This window comes from Myxocyprinus asiaticus, chromosome 31, assembly GCF_019703515.2.
Source record: "Myxocyprinus asiaticus isolate MX2 ecotype Aquarium Trade chromosome 31, UBuf_Myxa_2, whole genome shotgun sequence".
In the NCBI taxonomy this organism is placed as follows: domain Eukaryota; kingdom Metazoa; phylum Chordata; class Actinopteri; order Cypriniformes; family Catostomidae; genus Myxocyprinus; species Myxocyprinus asiaticus.
In genome coordinates, this window is record NC_059374.1 from 8,526,162 (window position 1) to 8,545,871 (window position 19,710).

Consider the following 19,710-nt stretch of genomic DNA (forward strand, 5'->3'; position numbering starts at 1 on the left):
TGATAAACAGTAATTCTTAATGACCTATTCAATCACTCAAATTGATATTTCACATTATATGGTAATTTAATCTCTACGTCTGCCACTGTCAGTCTTGGGATTTTGTTAGTCAGTAGATGAACACATATATCAGCAATTTAATCAAGAACATGACTGATTGGTTTAGTGGTTACTCTTTGCGTCTAGTTTTTAAAGGTTCTGGTTTCTAATTCACCCAAATATAAAGTGTTATTGTAATAAACCATGATTGTATCTGTATGTCAGTGGATGGGTGTTACACTTTAAAAATAAAATGCAATAAAAAGATGCGGGGAGACGAGAGTAGCAGAAACACAGACACATTTATTGACCGTTCTATATAATTTTTTTTTTTTTAAAAACAGCGAACTTCGAAGTTCAGACAGCGCCGAACAGCGGGAATTTGCGTAAGAGCATCGGTGACCAAGATGGCACAGCTCACGAACACCCATCACACAACCCAGCCATGAAACACTCAGTTTATATAGGAAGGATACACACTGCGTGCTGGTGCTGCATATTAACAATCAGCTCACCTGGTTACCCCACACCTGAGAACGATTAAGAGAGAGAGATAAAGACAAAACCCACACTCTACATACACACAAACAATACGGCTGAGAAGGCAATCACAATGGGGGACGTATTTCGCTTTTCTATTTCCAGAAAAAGAGCGTGAGCTGCAGAAAACTGCTGACAATAAATGACACTGATAACAGCCACAACAAACATTTATCATAAATTCAAAATAACACATTCCAGTGCCAGATCGTCAATCAAAACATACACAGATCAGATGAAACAGAAACTCCAACTCAAGAACTGGAGATGTTTAACACATGAAATGAGAAATATAGTTAACTGAAGAATGTAGTTACACATACTTCATATACATAACGTACGAAAGAGGGATCCCTTCTAGACACAACATGAAAAATCTTCTCAGTGTTATTTTGGGAATCATTCAACAATGGAGCTTGGCTGACCTCTTTTGGACATTTCTGGTAATTACCACTCAGAACTGGGTTAGACATATGGCATGATTTTCTAGTATTTTTACATTTCAGTTTATATTTTTATTATATTTCATTTATATAAAAAATAAGAAATATGTTTATTAACAATAAATTTGAAAATTCAAGCATGCCAAATACCTCAAAACACGTGAATATACACAAAAAGGAATGATGACATTTAATGCATTGCCATGGCAACAGTATTTAAGATATCAAGAATCCCTTCAGAATTTTGACATTATTCTAAAAAAGTTTGAAGCAATTCAGGTTAACATAATAGGGATATTTCAAGTGACACACTTCCTTCCGCCAGTTGGTGGCGCTAAGACCATGACCAACAATAGCCACATCAATGTGATCAGCTTGCAACGACAAACATTTGGCTCAGTTTTTATGTAAATCACACCATGCATGCAGAAGATATGAGACATTTCCTTATTCCAATTTTTTGACGTTATTTTATCACGTCGCCATGGCAACATCGTTCGATATATCAAAAATCATTTTGCAATTTAGCATAGTCAATGTCTTGGCATGATGTCGCCATATTTAGTACCTGTTACATGAAATCCTTGGGAGTATTTTAAATTCCAGAGCATGCATTTTTCAAACAATCCAAAATGGCCAACTTCCTGTTGGGCAGAGCTTATGACTGTCAGTGTGAAAGTTGTCTGGCTTGATGAGATCTATAGGTGTACAAAGTTTGGTGACTGATGTGTGTGCAAATTTTCAAGAGTTTTCACATATGTTATGTACCCCAAAAGTATCGAAAACGTTGAAAATAAAAATTAAAAATAATAATAATAAATATAGCTGCAAGCAGTGATGACGGGCCCAAGCACCATGGGTCCAATTCCACTCAGTTCTTTCGGAAAACAATACATGATAGACACAGCAACAACTCAACATTAATCTAAACTACAATGTGTAACAGATATATGCCACCAATCCAGTTTGACTACAACTTCATGTAATTGAACCATGACAACACTATTAAAGCTATCAAGCATCCCTTCAAAATTTTCCATTAGCAGTGTCTAAACAATTTTTAAGAAATTTGGGTAAAAGTAAGAGGACTATTTCAAAGTCTGTTGTAAGTGACACACTTCTTGCTGCCAGTTGGTGGCGCTATGACCGTTACCCACAATAGCCGCATCCATGTGATTAGCCCTCAAGAAAATACATACAACTCTATTTTGATCTAAATCACACAATGCATGCAGAAGATATGAGACACTTCCTGTTTCCTTATTTTTGCCATTAATTTAGTGAATCACCATGGCAACACCATTTGATATTTAAAAATCTCTATTCAGAGAATCTATCTATTTATCTATTTTTAATTGTTATTGTAAATTTTTTTGCTAACTGATTAATTTGACATTTTTGCTATAATTTAATATAATTATTTATTGAAAAAAATATGTAGATCTAAAGATTATATTGTAATGATTTCATTTACCATTTTCATTTAATTAACATATGTAATTCAAAGCATTAGGTGTTAAGATAGTCTAAGTAGATTTTAATATGAGCACAGAAGTAATTTAGGCTTGAAATTTCATTGTAATTCTGTAGCAATATGTTTCAAATTATTTTACTGTTGCATTTTTCTCTATTCACTGTCAAAATAAATGAAGTACATTAACTTTGAGTCTGCATTCATTATTCATATGCACAACTGTTTAAATAGCCTCTAAATTAATGTTGGGCAAATGAGGACATAAATTAGGTTAGAATACTGCATGCTCGCCCATAGAATAATTATTCAAAGCATAAAATACCATCTGGTAACTATTTGTCACGGTTCCGGCATTTGTGCCGGCTCATACTGTTGTTTGTTTTTCTCTCTCCCTCGTGTCTCACAGGTTGAGCCAGTACGCGATCAGCGTTTCCGTGGGAATGGTGATCGATCTCGGGGAGATGCTGATCACAGCAATGATTTACTCGACCGTTACCATCTGCTTCAATCTGATTGCACTCCCTACTTATTCCTTGTGTGTCACCTTGTTATTTGCCCGTTTATTGTTTACTGTCATATTAACTGTGCTCTCTTGTGTAGTTGGAGCATGCTAGTGTGTCTGTTGGTTGCCCGTCTGTAGAGGTGCGGTTACCTTCCTGTTTGCTGTCGCCCTCTCCAGTTCTGTGCCCAGTTCATGTGGAGGAGGATTCCTCGGTCTGTGCCCGCGTCTCGGGGACTATATCATCTGGGCTTTGCTTCGCACCACACCAGCTTCAACGGACTCTCTTCAGATTGTTCCTGACTTCCACAAAGCACACACTTATCATACAAACACACCCTTCACTAGCCCATTGCGGCTTGCTGGATTTCAGCCTTATGCAGCCGGCGCCAGGTGCACCTTATCTTGACATCGAGAACTTTGTTAATAAAACCATTGAACCGTCATCTCTGCTTTTGGGTCCTTTGTCCCCCCTGTGACACTACTGATCCACAACCTTGCGACAAAACATCGTCATGGAGGACTGGCACTGTTTCAAAGTTACGTTGTGGCAACGAATACAGGAATTTCACTTTTCCAGTTGTCGCAATGTAATCAGTTACATTGTCACAACTGAAGTTTGGTCATCAAATTACGGTGTAGTTAAAAAGTGGCCACGTAATTTGGCTAGCTGGGATTACAAAATGGCTGAATTTACTGCTGCTTTTCTCAAATTTTTTGGGGTTGTTTTGCAGTGAAAACTCACAAATCATCATTATATACCTCTGTATTTGTGTTAATTACATTTGAAGTGCATAATACCTAAAAATGCAGTTAGCAACCAAAAATAAAAAAATAAAAAAATAAAAAAATAAAAAAAATGCACACAAAAATAGCATACATTTAAGTGAAAGCTGTGGGTATTGAAAAATCCTTAATTATTTTTGTATTATAATTTTCTGCCTCAGAGAATGTAATAAAATTTTATCTAAGTTTAAAATAGATGTACAATAAATCTGTAAGCTAAAAACACAAATGAGGTTTTAATAATTAGGCCTGTTCCCATTATTACATTGTCTGATATTTAAATCTGGTATATGGCCATATACAGCCGCAGCCCGTGCATTTTAAGTCTAGGGCTTTAGTGCGATTCATGTCATTAATAAAACACAGTTTCGCAATAAATAAGACACCGTATGCCTATTGTAACGTTTGATGGAACGTTAGGAAGGAAGTCACGAGAGCTGGATCTAGGTGCGGCGAAACAGTATTTAACTAAATAAACAAAGTACAGAATAACGGGGTAATCACAGGAACAAAGAAAACATCCATGATGGGAAAACACAGAAACAAAGGAAACATTCACGATGGACACTGGTTTTACACAGGAGGTCAACACACATAACAACTGACAAAGACTAAGCAAACAACAGGGCATTAAATACACAATGGGTAATGAGTTAATGAAAGACAGGTGAAAACAACAGTGACCAGCTGGAAGTGATCAGGGCAGGGAATTATGGGAAGTGTAGTCTGGGGGAACAGATGACGGGGGCAAAACACAAGGCAAACAACAGAGAATCATAACACCTATCATACATTATGTGGCAGTCAACTAATAATACCAACTGACATTTTAAAAACACGTCCATGCATGAAAGCCAGAACCAAGAAGGTCTAATACCAAGAAAAAGCTCTCTAATAATATTTGCGATTTAAATTTTGCTTGCAATAAATTTTGTTTCGTCAGGGTACACGGTTACTTTTCAAAACTTGATCTGACACTGAATGCTCAAGCAGCCTAATTTACACTTACAAAACCCCTGATGTTGCTATAACAATGCAAAAAGCACTTACCAATTTGCTTGAAGTGAAAATCAGTCCTCCTTTCCTGTTTAATTAATCAATCGCATGATCATGCAGAACATCTCAGGTTTTTAAATCCATAAGGATCTCTTTCTCAACGGTAATACCAGCAGTGATGACAGCCGACTCGTTAGCAAGATCTCGTGCCCTTCGCTTTCAAATTACGTACATCACTTAAAGCGTGATTGCGTCACTCAATGCCAGCAAGTAGGCCTGGACTGGGACATTTCCTTAAGACCACACCCACAAGAACAAATAAATCAATCTGATTGGCTGATGAATCAGACAGTCTGACTTTAGATGCCTATTCTCTTACACTGTTGAGGGATTCTGTGGAATTCTGAAGGCTTGACGGGGTGGAGCTCAGACTCACGTGCTGCTTCTGCTAAGGAGCATGGCTTCGGGCACACCATTTGTGTCACAATTTGCTTGTAAGCATCAAGGAATAAATTCTGATTTGATATCATTTTTTATTTTTTTCTATTTGTTTGTGGATGAATTTTGAGTGGAAAGTGACTGAAAATACATAGGCAAAAAGGTCAATGAGAATGAAAGGATGAAATAATATTTATTTATTTATGTTACGCCAGCAGAGAAGGCTTTGCTGGCCCTGAGAAATCGCCACTGCAAAAAAACAAAAAAACAATTAGAGTTCATATATTTGAGCATTTATGTACACATTTAAATTCCACAAGTGTTTAAAAAAACATGATACATATATGAAAATTGTCATTTTTGTCATATTGTCATATTCTGTATATTGCATATATCACATTTTTATATCAGTAAAAACATTTATGAACACTTACTTTCAGCATACAAGTGTTCAGCATATATTGCCAATTTCAAGTTCATAGCCTAGGGGAGCACGGGGCACAAACTACTGTAATGCGGGGTTAGTTGTCACACATGTGGTTGTAGGGCTTTACTGGTAGTTTAAATCAGTGTTACTATCAGAAATAATAAAGAATTATTTCTGTAGTTATTAATTAATATTTAAATTAATTAATTGGATCTAACTCATTAAAACCTTATATGGTACTCCAGTAAATGTAGTGTGCTACGTTTAGGAGCAAGTTTGGTTATTAGCAATAATTAATAATTATCAAAGATAATTACTTATTATTAAAATCAATAGAACATTGATGAGAATCAATGTTAGCTTTTTTTTTAATCCTTTAAAATCAACAATTATCAAAGATAATCGTCAATTGTTAACATCGATGAAACATTAATTAAAATTAACACTAGCTTATTGATCATTCATATTCAACGATCATCGAAGATAATTATCAATTATCAAAAATCAATAGAATATTAATAAGGATTAACATTGACTGGGCACCACCCTGGAATCAGGGACTAATAACCGAATATTAAAACAGTCTCAATATTAGATTGTTTTCTTAGGAAAATCGACATCCGAAGAATATCGATTTTTGGGAAAAAAACAATGAATGAAGGTTTGAATCCGAGCACTGACATCCCGTCAGCATGACACAGGCGTATGCAAAACAAACCAAAACACTTCTCTTTGTAATATAAACAAAGTTTATTTATGCAGTAATATCAATTAATAATTAATACAATGCAGTCAATAAACTTCCGACTTACAACTACAAAATAAACAGTGACATGAATAGATATGGAAATAAAAATAATCCTATAACACATAAGGTGTGTGTGTGACAGTGTGTGTGTGTGTGTCAGTGTGGTTAGTGAGAGAGAGAGAGAGAGAGAGAGAGAGAGAGATTATGAAGTGACAGCCCAAAAGCTGATTTCGCGATAGCTGGAGAGAAAGCAGCCGTGTTCATCACTCAGAGATGTGGTTTTACGAGCGGGGCTCGTAAAAGTCCTGCGTTATTTGACTCTAATGGATGAACTCAGTTTCTGTCTCACCCGCGATGGCGAAAATGCACAACAGTCCAATTTGGTTGGACCACAATACAGCAAAACAAATTTGTGATAATTAGTACCCTGAGTATTAATAATGAGCGGACATGGCGGTCCGTAAACTGTACAAGCAAAAAAAACCTTGAAACACAAGAATAACACACTATAATATTCTATCTCTGCCCAGACGTAACCTCTTACTTGAATCGCATGAGGACACAGGTAGAATGTGTTTTCCTCCGTCCTTTAACTTTGACCCGGTTCCTTGAGGCTCGGGTGATGACGGGAGGCCGTTTCCTCACTCTGTCGGCGGGCGGTATGGTTGTTGATTGTCGGCGGGCGGTACGGCTGTTGATTCTTGGCGGGCTGGCGGAGAACTCAGAAATGTTGACTTGATTGAAGATGGAAGAGAAATCTTTAATCTCTTCACTTCTGCAGGCAAACGGATGAAGATGCGAATTGCTCGGCGGTCTCCTTCGGATCTGTTAGAGTGTTTGGTTGAACACAGAGTAATCTCAACTTGTCCAGCGAGATGGAGATTGTATGGCTACAGTTTCAAGCCGGACATTACTCCCTTCTGCCACGAGGTTGCACCAGAGAGCAGCAAAAGCTACGTCTTTATTCGGTGAACGAAGTCGCTGGAAGCTAATTCTGGACGCATTTCAGAATTATTTTAACTCCTGGTGATGTCATGTTTGAGGGACGTTCTGTTGTGTGCCTCATCCAATAGGAGTTGAGAGCTCGATCCTTTAGTGAGCAAGGCTTCCTGGATTTGTAGTCTGTTTTGGACTCCCTTTGTTTGATTTTGGCACGATTTTTATCAGTAAAATTTACGACATGGAATGTGTGGGGGCTGAGTTATGTTTTACGACTTGTGTTAGGCCTGCCTTTGTCTTCTATCTGAATACATGAGGCCCAACATTCCCCCCTTTGTTCTGAAGAGTTGGTTGTTGTCCAGCATCTTTAGAGCAACTGAAGGGCCGAACAGTTCTTGTTAGTTCACAGTAACCTGTGGGTTACGCCATCCATGTATTCCTGATAGGAAAGAAAAATGGTTGCACAGTCCATACAGTTCATTAGAGTTCACAGAGGCTTTATCGTCTGGACAGAGATTGAGGCACATCTGGGCATAGAACTTCTAGCTAATTCTAAAACTACATTCATCACACATAAACATTTCAAGTTATTGGAAGGCACAGCATTAACCATAACACAATCCTTTGTTGTTCTTTGGTCATAACACAAAATCAAAGTAGAACCTGACATTGGTTACTAGGAACAAAATGTTAGAGGAAAGGAGGGTTAAACCTTAAAAGGCTTATCCTTGGAAATGAATAGGGTTAACCTGTGGGATGGGCTCAGACTGGTGTGTAAAACGCAGCTGTATGAGAAGTGAGTCCAGTCTGACCTGTAGGTGTTGAATGTACCTGTACATGGCGTGTGCAATAATTGCGATGATGATCCAACCACTAAGGAGGAGCCAGATGGCAATCAAACTGATAGGGTATTCCCGGTAAGATGACGATCTGCTTATGTGACTATGAAACATAGTGGTCAAGCCAGTCGGTTTGAGACTGAACTTCACTAATTCCATCCCTTCAGCCTGAAGCTGAAGCTGCTGTTGAAGGGTGTCATCAATGGTGAGGCTGTGACCTCTAAATGCGTCCATGATCTCAATTTCTGTGTCATGTTTGTTGACGTTGAGATGATGGAGGACAATATCGTCAGTGTGCACGATGGCTCTTTGGGGAACCGTTAAGAACACCTTTTGGTTTGGTAGCCTTAGTTTAGTGGCCTTAGCTTAGTGGCTGTATCATGGCAGTCATATGACTTCGGTGGCTGGTGTGTTAACGAGCCAGCGACTGCCTGCTCGCTCTACCTTTGTCTCTGTTCCTTCATCTTTGATGGACATGCTACCATGACACTTGTTCAGGGAGGTAGTTAGTCACCTCTCTAACAAAGGGGTTGCATTTTGACAAACCCAATGAATGTACTTTGTCTTGGTACACATGTTTAGATTAGGGATAAGGTAGAGCGAGGGGTCCTCATCATAGTAGGCGAATGTTGGTGGTGTTTTGAGGTGAATGTGTGCATTACCTCTCTGAAAACCAACATTAAATACAGATTTTAGTCTATATATATTCTGCCTATGACGGTAGATTGAGGATAAATCCTATTTTGAGGTTCTGAGGATTTACATGGATTGGAATTTCAATGCCAAAACTATATGCCAAGTGTATCTGTGAAGGTTGCACAACGGAGATAGTAGCAGATCTAAGGATTTGTTCGACAAGGTCTAGGGAGACCAGGTAAGCTGGAATCCTTCCACCACTCAGACTGTTGACTGAGGAGCTAATTTCCTTGAGGTCCTGCATTAGATCTCTAACGATACATGCATAAGTTATTTTCTCTGACAAAATCCCTAAAGTGTGCAAAGTGTTATTGATAAGAACGGATTGCAAATTTACAGTGACTATAGTACCCTGAAGGGTTTTACCCAGGCCCTGTAATTGTTCTTATTGGAGTCGTCGTCTCTGCTGGATTTTTGGACGATGGCGATGTGTGCATCTGAAGCTGGCGAACTGTTTTCTGGACCAAGTGGTCTTGATATGTCAACCTGAGCCCACATGTCCACGACGGCAGTCAATAAGCGGAGCCAATCGGTTCAGTAGGTCCTGGCCAACTAACAGTGGTTCCGTATTAATGAGACATATGTAAACAGGGTCTGTTAGCATCATCCCTTGAAAGGTGTCAATCCAGGCCCGTTTTGTGATAGACGACCTATCTTGCGTTAAGCTTGTGATGCTTAAGCTGTAGGTCTCTGTCTATAATGGTTTGCCAAGGGAGAGCTTTGCTCTAGCCACCTCTGCGAAGGTGTTGGAACCCATTAGACTATTTCGGAACCGGTGTCGAGTAGTGTGTGGGAGTTGAACGACCCATGTGTCAGTCGTTGCCCTTACGGTACAGATCGCCCAAGAAGGTCAGAAAGGAGGGTGTGGCATGTTAGGAGTGACTGTTTTGGGGAGCAACTTGAACACTGTTCCCCTTTTCCCGACCTACAAAGCAAACTTTGGCGTTAATGGGAGGGGGTACATCATCTAGTCGTATTGACGAGGTTTCAGCGCTGTGTTCCTTTGAGGAGGTCGACGGACCTTGTGAACAACGGAGCACGTCAAGCTTAGTTACTAACTCAGTCAAGCGTCTCCTTATATCCTCCACTTCCTCTCTCAAATCTTGTTCTCTGAGGGGATTTGAAACCTTTTCTACCCACTCACCTTCTTGTTTGGGTTTTCATTCGAAACGCGCATTTCTTTTCGGCCAGCGAACGTTTTGTTGTTTAGGCCTGTCATGACCCTGGGGGTGTGTCTGGTCACCACCCCCCTAGTTCTGTTGCTTACCCTGCTGGCGGGGTGATCGCCGCCTTTGGGGTCCTGTTCTAGCATTCACCTTAACGCGAGGCATTTCGTTGCCTTCAAACGCTAGGTCTGCATATGAGGCTTGGATCCCCAGGGCTCTGGCGTTGCCTTCATGCCCTCGGGCAGGGCGCACGCGTGTCTCCCATGCCAGTTGCGTGTACTTTCTGATTTCCTGCATGGTGAGGTTGCCCATTCTGCAGTGCATCATGACGTCATATCGCACGCACTTGTGGAGGTTGTGAAGGAAAAGAGACTTGAAAGCTCGTTCCTCCTCCAGACCTGGTGCGTTACTTCCTTGGAAGTACGTGGCTCTCAGGCGTCTATAATACTCACGCGGAGGCTCGTGCCTCTTCTGGGTGATGGCGAAAGCAGCTATGTTAGCGGAGGCTTCGTCGATATACAGCGAATACTCCTCACGTAGGGCTTTACACAGAGCTGAGTAGCGGTTTCATGTACCAGTCGGTAGCGTTTCCATGAATGCATGGACACTCCTTACCGTGGTCTTCCATATAAGCTTGAGTTTTTCACGTGACGAAGCGTAAGGCAAATCAATCAGGCAGTGCTCAATTTCCCTAAGATAACTGTTGATGTTTGAATCTCGATTACTTGGGTCAAAGCATTCTATGTCCCCTGCGAGGGACTCGAGTTGTCGGATGCGCAAGCATTGGTGTCGGTATGACCACGGGTCGTCCGAGTCATCTGAAACATCATAGTCACTCGGATCGCTATAGCGATGAGGACGACTTCCTCCCCTTCGTGGTGGGGAAGGAGTCCAGTCGACGCGTGGGGGTGGACCCCAGGTTGCGTACAGCTCCCTAGCTAATGGGATCTTTGAGCCGCTTACACCACTCTGGACTTGAAAATAATTGTCCCCCCTTCGTGGTGTGGAATCAATCGGTTTGAAACGCAAGGTGGCGTGACTGAAAACTGACTGGGGGGCAACTATAAGGAGGGGCACCTGCATCCAACCAGCGGGCCGCTGGAGGATTTTGAAAGGTATCTTGGAGGATGAAGTCAGAGACTGTACCACTAGGGGCAGCTCGGCTCCTAGCGTGTATTCCTGGGTTTCTCAGGGGCACATTCCTATGCGTATCGCTAAAAAGGGAGCCCTCTTCTATGTCAGATGTCGTGCGGTGCGTTTCAGCTGCACTTACCTGATCTGACTCTACTCTTAGCTGGGCAGCTTGAAGCTGCCTGCGCAGGGCTTCATTTTCCTCCTGCATCCGGTGAAAATTATCTTCCTGTGCCTGGACTTTCTCAGCTTGAATGCACCTAATTTCTTGGTGCAGGCTGAGATTTTCATTCTGCACCACTTGATAGCTGCTCTGCAGCTGGGCGAGCTGGGCCTGGTGCTCGCGGTTTGCAGTTGGGTTTTGCGGTGATGAAGAAGGAACATTTGGCCCACTAGGTCCAGGATTTTGCGCATTGGCTTCCCGACCGGGTTGTTGACATTATCAACTAGTTCCTGCAATGCTTCATCACAACGACTAATATTGTAGCCGTTAAGTCAGACTTCTCAAGCATTTGTTTTGCCACTGTCAAACATAAAGTAAAGGGATGGGATTCCCATAATAACATAATAAATTTGATAACTTCATCTCTGTGTGCTATTGTCGGTCATGAGATATTGTACGTCAGTGGAGAAGTACATAAATCAGCACTGATAAAAAGAGTCTGACTGAGTGGTCTAGGGGTAATTAATCCACCCATTGCACAAGAGATTAAAGGTTCTATTCCGTCCATATAAAACTATATGTTTTAATTAACAAAGATTGCATCCGCACCTCAGTGGATGTATATATTGAGTAGGGACACATTTATTTGCATTTTTCTATGGGATTCGACTGGAAAAGTGCTCAAACTCATGAACTCACAGCAACGAGGAGCAGTTGCCGCTCTCGACTGAGAAGTCTTATGTTGGGAATCATTCAGCAATGGAGCTTGGTTGCCATCTATTGGACATTTCTGGTAATTGCCACTCAGAATTGGGTTAGACATATGGCATGTTTTCAAGTATTTTTACATTTCAGTTGATATTTGTATTATATTTTATTTATATAAAAAATAAGAAATATGTTTATTAACAATAAACTTGAAAATTCAAGCATGCCAAATATCTCAAAACATGTGAATATACACAAAAAGGAATGATGACATTTAATGCATTGCCATGGCAACAGTATTTAAGATATCAAGAATCCCTTCAGAATTTTAAATCTGCACTGTCTTGACATTATTCAATTTGAAGCAATTCAGGTTAATATAATAGGGATATTTCAAAGTCTGTTAAAAATGACACACTTCCTTCTGCCAGTTGGTGGCGCTATGACCGTGACCCACAATAGCCACATCTGTGTGATCAGCCTGCAAGGACAAACATGTGGCTTAATTGTGATGTAAATCACACCATGCATGCAGAAGATATGAGACATTTCCATATTCCAATTTTTTTACTTTATTTTATCGCATCGCCATGGCAACACTGTTTGATATATCAAAAATAATTTTGCAATTTAGCATCGTCAATGTCTTGGTGTGATGTCACCCACATTTGGTACCTGTAACATGAAATTCCTGGGAGGAGTATTTTAAATTCCAGAGCATGCATTTTTCAAACAATCCAAAATGGCCAACTTTCTGTTGGGCAGAGCTTATGACTGTCAGCATGAAAGTTGTCTGGCTTGATGAGATCTATATGTGTACAAAGTTTGGTGACTGTAGCTCAAAAGGGATGTGCTACAGAGCCCCCTGAACATGCCCATGTTCCCCACAACTTTGCCATGCCCTAATGGCCAACGACTCTGATGTGTGTGCAAACTTTCAAGAGTTTTCATGCATGTTATGTACCCCAAAAGTACCAAAAACCTCAAAAAGAAGCGTAATCATAATAATAATCCTTAGAAGAATAGGGCTCTCGCACTTTCAGTGCTTGGGCCCTAAAAATTCATTCTTGTCCAGAAAATATGTTCAAGGTTGATGGCAAAATTGCAAGATTACAAATTAATTTTGTGATATAATCTTATGTTAAACTAGAAAAAGTTTAAAACTCTAACTTCTAAGTCTAACTTCTTCAAAAAAAGTGACATTAGTGATTATTGCATGAGGCTATGGCTATATTATTCTATTGCATAAAGAACATGTAGATTCAAGACTGAGCCCAGACAACAGCTATTGGTAATGTTGCACTGCAAAAGAATTAGACAAACCTTCATCTGGTCATTGATCATAAGTTGACAATAAGACACTAACTGTGCCAAACTCCAACCAAAATTATTTGTAGCATAACACCTGTTTTACATTGCACACTGAAGCAGTGTGTGAGCCCAACCTAAGCAGTGCATCACAACAATTTTGCAGCAAACAACACGTGTGCCTTTACGCCAGCAGCGTTTCTGCTGCAGAAACTACTGCGCTCTATACAGAAAATAAAGTTATAAAATTATCAAATAATTTGTTGGGAAAGTATATAGGAAGATAATTTTTAAAGTACTTAAAATATGTAATTATTATCAGTATCCTACATACAAAAAGAGCTTGTAGCTTTTAAACTGAACCCAGACTGTGAATATATAAAAGTTACATTTCTTGGATGCCAAAATAATCTGCTTATGTAAAAAAGTTTTGAAATGAGCCACGTGACGCCGTGCAAAGGGCAGACATGTGAGAGACAGCTCTGCGCACTTTGCTAATTTTTTTTAAATTATTTTCATGATATAATCCGGTGAAATTCGATACACCCAGTTACACATTTGCTGTTTGAGGTAAACATAGCAAAGAAGTCAAAATCCTCGGGCACTGGGGACATTAAAAGACACTTACGGGTTCAAGATGAAAGCCCATACAGGCCTGTGGACCGGGCACTCGATTTGGATGGCGCGGCGGGAGAAGGAATCCAGCATCAACTGTTCAACATGTCGGTGATGTTGAAGAAGGTACTTGCGGACTTGGAGGATCTCGCTGTAATACGTCGATCGATTACGGCAATGGAAAAAAATTATCTGAGTTAGTCACAAGAGTGACAGATGTTGAAAAACGAATCGATTATTTGGAGTCATCAGAGAGGGAATTAGCCGCTAATCTGCCCGTGACCAAAGTTGATTTGGAACGTGTTCTTGAAAAGCTTGAAGATCTTGAGAATAGAAGCCGCAGGAATAACATTCGAATTGTTGGAATTCCTGAGCATGAAGAGGGCAGAGATATGGTGAAATTCCAGGACAAGCTTTTCCCGAGTCTGCTCAATATAACAGGCCACAAGCTGGAAATCCCAGTCCCAGCTCACAGATCTGCTGAAGGAGAAATGCCCCGATTGACTCTGGCCAGATTTTTTAGATTATTCGATAAAGGTCTCGTGTTGCGCCAGGTGAGGAGCAAAGGAAAGCTTTCTCGGATGAATTACAATATTTTCTTGTTCCCATACTTTGCAAACTCGACAAGAGAGAAACGTGATCGGTTTAAGGAATGCAAGAAACTCTTACATCAGCGGAAGATCACTTTTGCTCTGATGTTTCCGGACAGACTGAGAATAAACACCAAGGATGGCAGCAATGTCCCAATCAGGTAATGTTTTTTTATTGAAACAATGTGTGAGTAACCATTGGGTGCTTTTCTTGTGAGTGGATTAACTCACTGTACATACTCTGGCTTTCAGAGGAAGCTGGGCGCCGTTTTTGTTTCTTTTTGCGTTGGCTCTGTCGAGCGGCTGGAGTTTGTTTTGTTTTGTGGATTAACGCTTTTCCTTAAAGAAACTTTTGCATTGACGGAAGATCACTTTTACAATGAAGTTCCCGTGCAGATTGAGAATAGACACTACGGATGACCGCAAAATATCTACATGCCCACACAAAGGATGTCTTTTATAAAGTTGGCGGACTGTGTAAATCATGGGATATACTTTTATGCGGCCTCCGAGTGAATTGACTCTTGACCATCCGAGGAACCGGGATGCGTGTTTCGTTTCCTTTTGTGCTGGTTCCGCCTAGCGGTTAGAGCTTGTTTTGTTAAATAACACTACTTCAGGACAGTTATGGATGAATCTGTCAGTTCCTTGTGCTTATGCCTCCTGTTGGCTGGAGTATGATTTGTGGAGTATTTTCGTGGGACATTGGAATGATTATGTCATCTGCTGCACTCATCAGCTGGCTCACTGAAGATTGTCTGTCCGAGGAAAATGAACGGCTTTATATCGGCTGGAATTTGTTTTGTGAAGGAACACACCTTCGAGACAGTTCTGTGAATGAGTCTACACGTTCTTTGTTTTTATTCTGCCTATTGGCTGGGGTTTGTTTTACAAAATATTTGATGTAATTTTGCCTTACAAATTTGTGAGGCAAAATTGAGCAATCCGATGGCAAAGTTTCGTGGTGGCTCTCGTAGGCGTACACTCTTTGAGTTTAAAGGGATTGACGCTGGTTGGCGCTTTCGTGCGCGGGGTTAATGCGCATGTTTTTCTTTTTTCTGTTTGTTTAGTTCGGGGTTTTATTGTTGCATTAATGTTGAAATGTAGTCTTCATAATTTTGTTTTTGGCACACAATTTATTTTTTCTATTATATCAAAATGTCAAATGTTAATATGAGTGTACTATCTCTCTCCACATGGAATGTGAATGGGTTGGGGCACCCCATAAAAAGAAGGAAGGTTATTCCTTTTCTTAAACGTAAGAAATATGATATAGTGTTTCTTTAAGAAACGCATCTTTCCTCGCAGGAAGCTGAAAAATTTGGGAAGATATGGGGTGGACATGTTTTCTTTAGTGTTGGCTCAAGTAAGAGCAAGGGAGTCATTATATTAGTAAATAAACAATTACAATTCAAATGTCTCAAACAGTTTAATGATAAATTAGGAAGAGTCATTATTGTTTTAGCAGAAATTCAGGGGCAATGTCTGATTTTGGCTAATATTTACGCACCTAACACTGATGATCAGGGCTTTTTTATAGATCTTGAAGGGATGTTGCAAGCCGCTGGCACCCCTCATGATATAATTTTGGGAAGAGACTTTAATCTTTTGATGGACTCAGTCCTTGATCATAGTGAAGCAAAAGTGTGTAAGCCCCCTAGAGCAACATTGATGCTTCACAGGATGTGTAAAAATCTTGGTCTTACAGATATTTGGAGACTTTTGAACCCATCTGGAAGAGACTATACATTTTTTCATCAGTCCATAAGATTTATTCTAGAATAGATTTTTTTTATATATATCCAAATCCCTCATTTCATGTGTTGTTGATTGCTCAATTGGAAACATTTTAGTCTCAGATCACGCCCTGGTGAGTTTAGAGGTGTTGCCACATATAGAGAAAAAGAAATCATATACAGGTGCATCTCAATAAATTAGAATGTCGTGGAAAAGTTCATTTATTTCAGTAATTCAACTCAAATTGTGAAACTCGTGTATTAAATAAATTCAATGCACACAGACTGAAGTAGTTTAAGTCTTTGGTTCTTTTAATTGTGATGATTTTGGCTCACATTTAACAAAAACCCACCAATTCACTATCTCAAAAAATTAGAATATGGTGACATGCCAATCAGCTAATCAACTCAAAACACCTGCAAAGGTTTCCTGAGCCTTCAAAATGGTCTCTCAGTTTGGTTCACTAGGCTACACAATCATGGGGAAGACTGCTGATCTGACAGTTGTCCAGAAGACAATCATTGACACCCTTCACAAGGAGGGTAAGCCACAAACATTCATTGCCAAAGAAGCTGGCTGCTCACAGAGTGCTGTATCCAAGCATGTTAACAGAAAGTTGAGTGGAAGGAAAAAGTGTGGAAGAAAAAGATGCACAACCAACCAAGAGAACCGCAGCCTTATGATTGTCAAGCAAAATCGATTCAAGAATTTGGGTGAACTTCACAAGGAATGGGCTGGGGTCAAGGCATCAAGAGCCACCACACACCGACATGTCAAGGAATTTGGCTACAGTTGTCGTATTCCTCTTGTTAAGCCACTCCTGAACCACAGACAACGTCAGAGGCATCTTACCTGGGCTAAGGAGAAGAAGAACTGGACTGTTGCCCAGTGTTCCAAAGTCCTCTTTTCAGATGAGAGCAAGTTTTGTATTTCATTTGGAAACCAAGGTGCTAGAGTCTGGAGGAAGGGTGGAGAAGCTCATAGCCCAAGTTGCTTGAAGTCCAGTGTTAAGTTTCCACAGTCTGTGATGATTTGAGGTGCAATGTCATCTGCTGGTGTTGGTCCATTGTGTTTTTTGAAAACCAAAGTCACTGCACCAGTTTACCAAGAAATTTTGGAGCACTTCATGCTTCCTTCTGCTGACCAGCTTTTTAAAGATGCTGATTTCATTTTCCAGCAGGATTTGGCACCTGCCCACACTGCCAAAAGCACCAAAAGTTGGTTAAATGACCATGGTGTTGGTGTGCTTGACTGGCCAGCAAACTCACCAGACCTGAACCCCATAGAGAATCTATGGGGTATTGTCAAGAGGAAAATGAGAAACAAGAGACCAAAAAATGCAGATGAGCTGAAGGCCACTGTCAAAGAAACCTGGGCTTCCATACCACCTCAGCAGTGCCACAAACTGATCACCTCCATGCCACGCCGAACTGAGGCAGTAATTAAAGCAAAAGGAGCCCCTACCAAGTATTGAGTACATGTACAGTAAATGAACATACTTTCCAGAAGGCCAACAATTCACTAAAAATGTTTTTTTTTGTTGGTCTTATGATGTATTCTAATTTTTTGAGATAGTGAATTGGTGGGTTTTTGTTAAATGTGAGCCAAAATCATCACAATTAAAAGAACCAAAGACTTAAACTACTTCAGTCTGTGTGCATTGAATTTATTTAATACACGAGTTTCACAGTTTGAACTGAATTACTGAAATAAATGAACTTTTCCACGACATTCTAATTTATTGAGATGCACCTGCAGTTGGCACCTTAATGTATCCCTTTTGCAAAATCCTGATTTCCAACAAATGTTAAAGACTGAAATCAGTGTTTATATGGAGACCAACTGGTCCTCGGTATCCTCTGTGGGCGTGGCTTGGGAGGCACTTAAGGCGGTTCTTAGGGGTCGGATCATACAGTATGCCTCATTCATCAAAAAATCCAAAGCACGAGAACACATGGAGTTGGAAGGAAATATTAAAAGTGCAGAGGCAGAGCTGAAGCGCCGTATGTCATCTGATGGCCTCAGAGAATTGACCCGATTGAAATATATTTATAATACTATTTTGTTGCAGAAAGTGGAGTTTTGGTTATTCATGGCAAGACAGTCATACTTTGAGTTGGGGGACAAAGAAGGGAAGCTTTTGGCTAGATATATAATGCAGAGAGAGTCTCTTTCTATCATTCCCTCAGTGAAATCTGCTGGTGGTGAAATTTTTACCTCAGCCATTGATATTAATAATGCCTTTAAAGAGTTCTATCTTGATCTTTATATTTCCACGTCTTCGTCTACTGATGAAGATATTACAAACTTTGTGGAACCATTAGATCTTCCTAAACTGAAGACTGAGCAAAAAAACTCTTGATTCTGAGATAACCTTGGAGGAGCTTGACGGGGTAATTAAGTCCCTACATACTGGCAAGGCTCCGGGGCCAAATGTTTTTGCCACAGAATTTTTTAGATCCTATGCTACAGAGCTGGCTCCACTTTTGTTAGAAGTTATATATGAATCATTAAAGAATGGAAAGCTTCCTCCAACCATGACACAAGCCCGGATCAGTCTGATTCTTAAAAAGGACAAAGATCCAAGCGAGTGTAAAAGTTACCATCCAATCTCCCTGATCCAAATAGATGTACTGTCCAGTAACGGCTTTCCAGCCAGGTGCCTTCCAGTGGCCCAAACAGGGCATTGAGTATTTGGGGATTTTATTCCCAGCAAATTTGTCAGATTTAGGTAGTTAATTTTGACCCTTTAATAAAAAGGTTTGAGCGATGTGGGCAGGTGGGCTTCATTACATTTATCGATGATTGGGAAGGTTAATGTTATTAAAATGAATTGTGTTCCAAAATTTAACTACCTGCTACAATCTCTCCCTGTAGATGTCCCCCTCTCTTATTTCAAGCAATTTGATAGCATAGCGAAGTCCTTCATTTGGAATGGTAAATGTCCCAGATTGCATTTTAATAAGTTACATTGGCCGATAGACAAAGGTGGGCTAGGCCTAACCAAGATTTTGTTTTATTACTATGCGTTCAGTCTCAGACATTTTGCTCATTGGTCACTTCCACCTGAGAGAGCCGCTCCCTGGTTTGTTATTGAACAGGCAGTTCTTGCCCCTATTTCGCCATTAAAAAGCATCTCTATCAAACTAATCGGAAAAGTTAAGTTACACCCCGTTATTTGGCATTTACACTCGGTATGGACTAAAGTGTCCAGATTGTTTAAATTGGACACTTATTTAAATGTTGCCTCGAGCATATGGCAGAACCCAAAATTGTGTATTGGCAAGTCCCCTTTCTGCTGGCCAGAGTGGATTGTGAGGGGGATTGCTACACTCGGTGACCTATATGAAAGTGGTGTTAAGATCGTTTGAAAACTTGGTCCAACATTTTGGGATCCACAGACCTCAGTTTTATAGGTATTTACAACT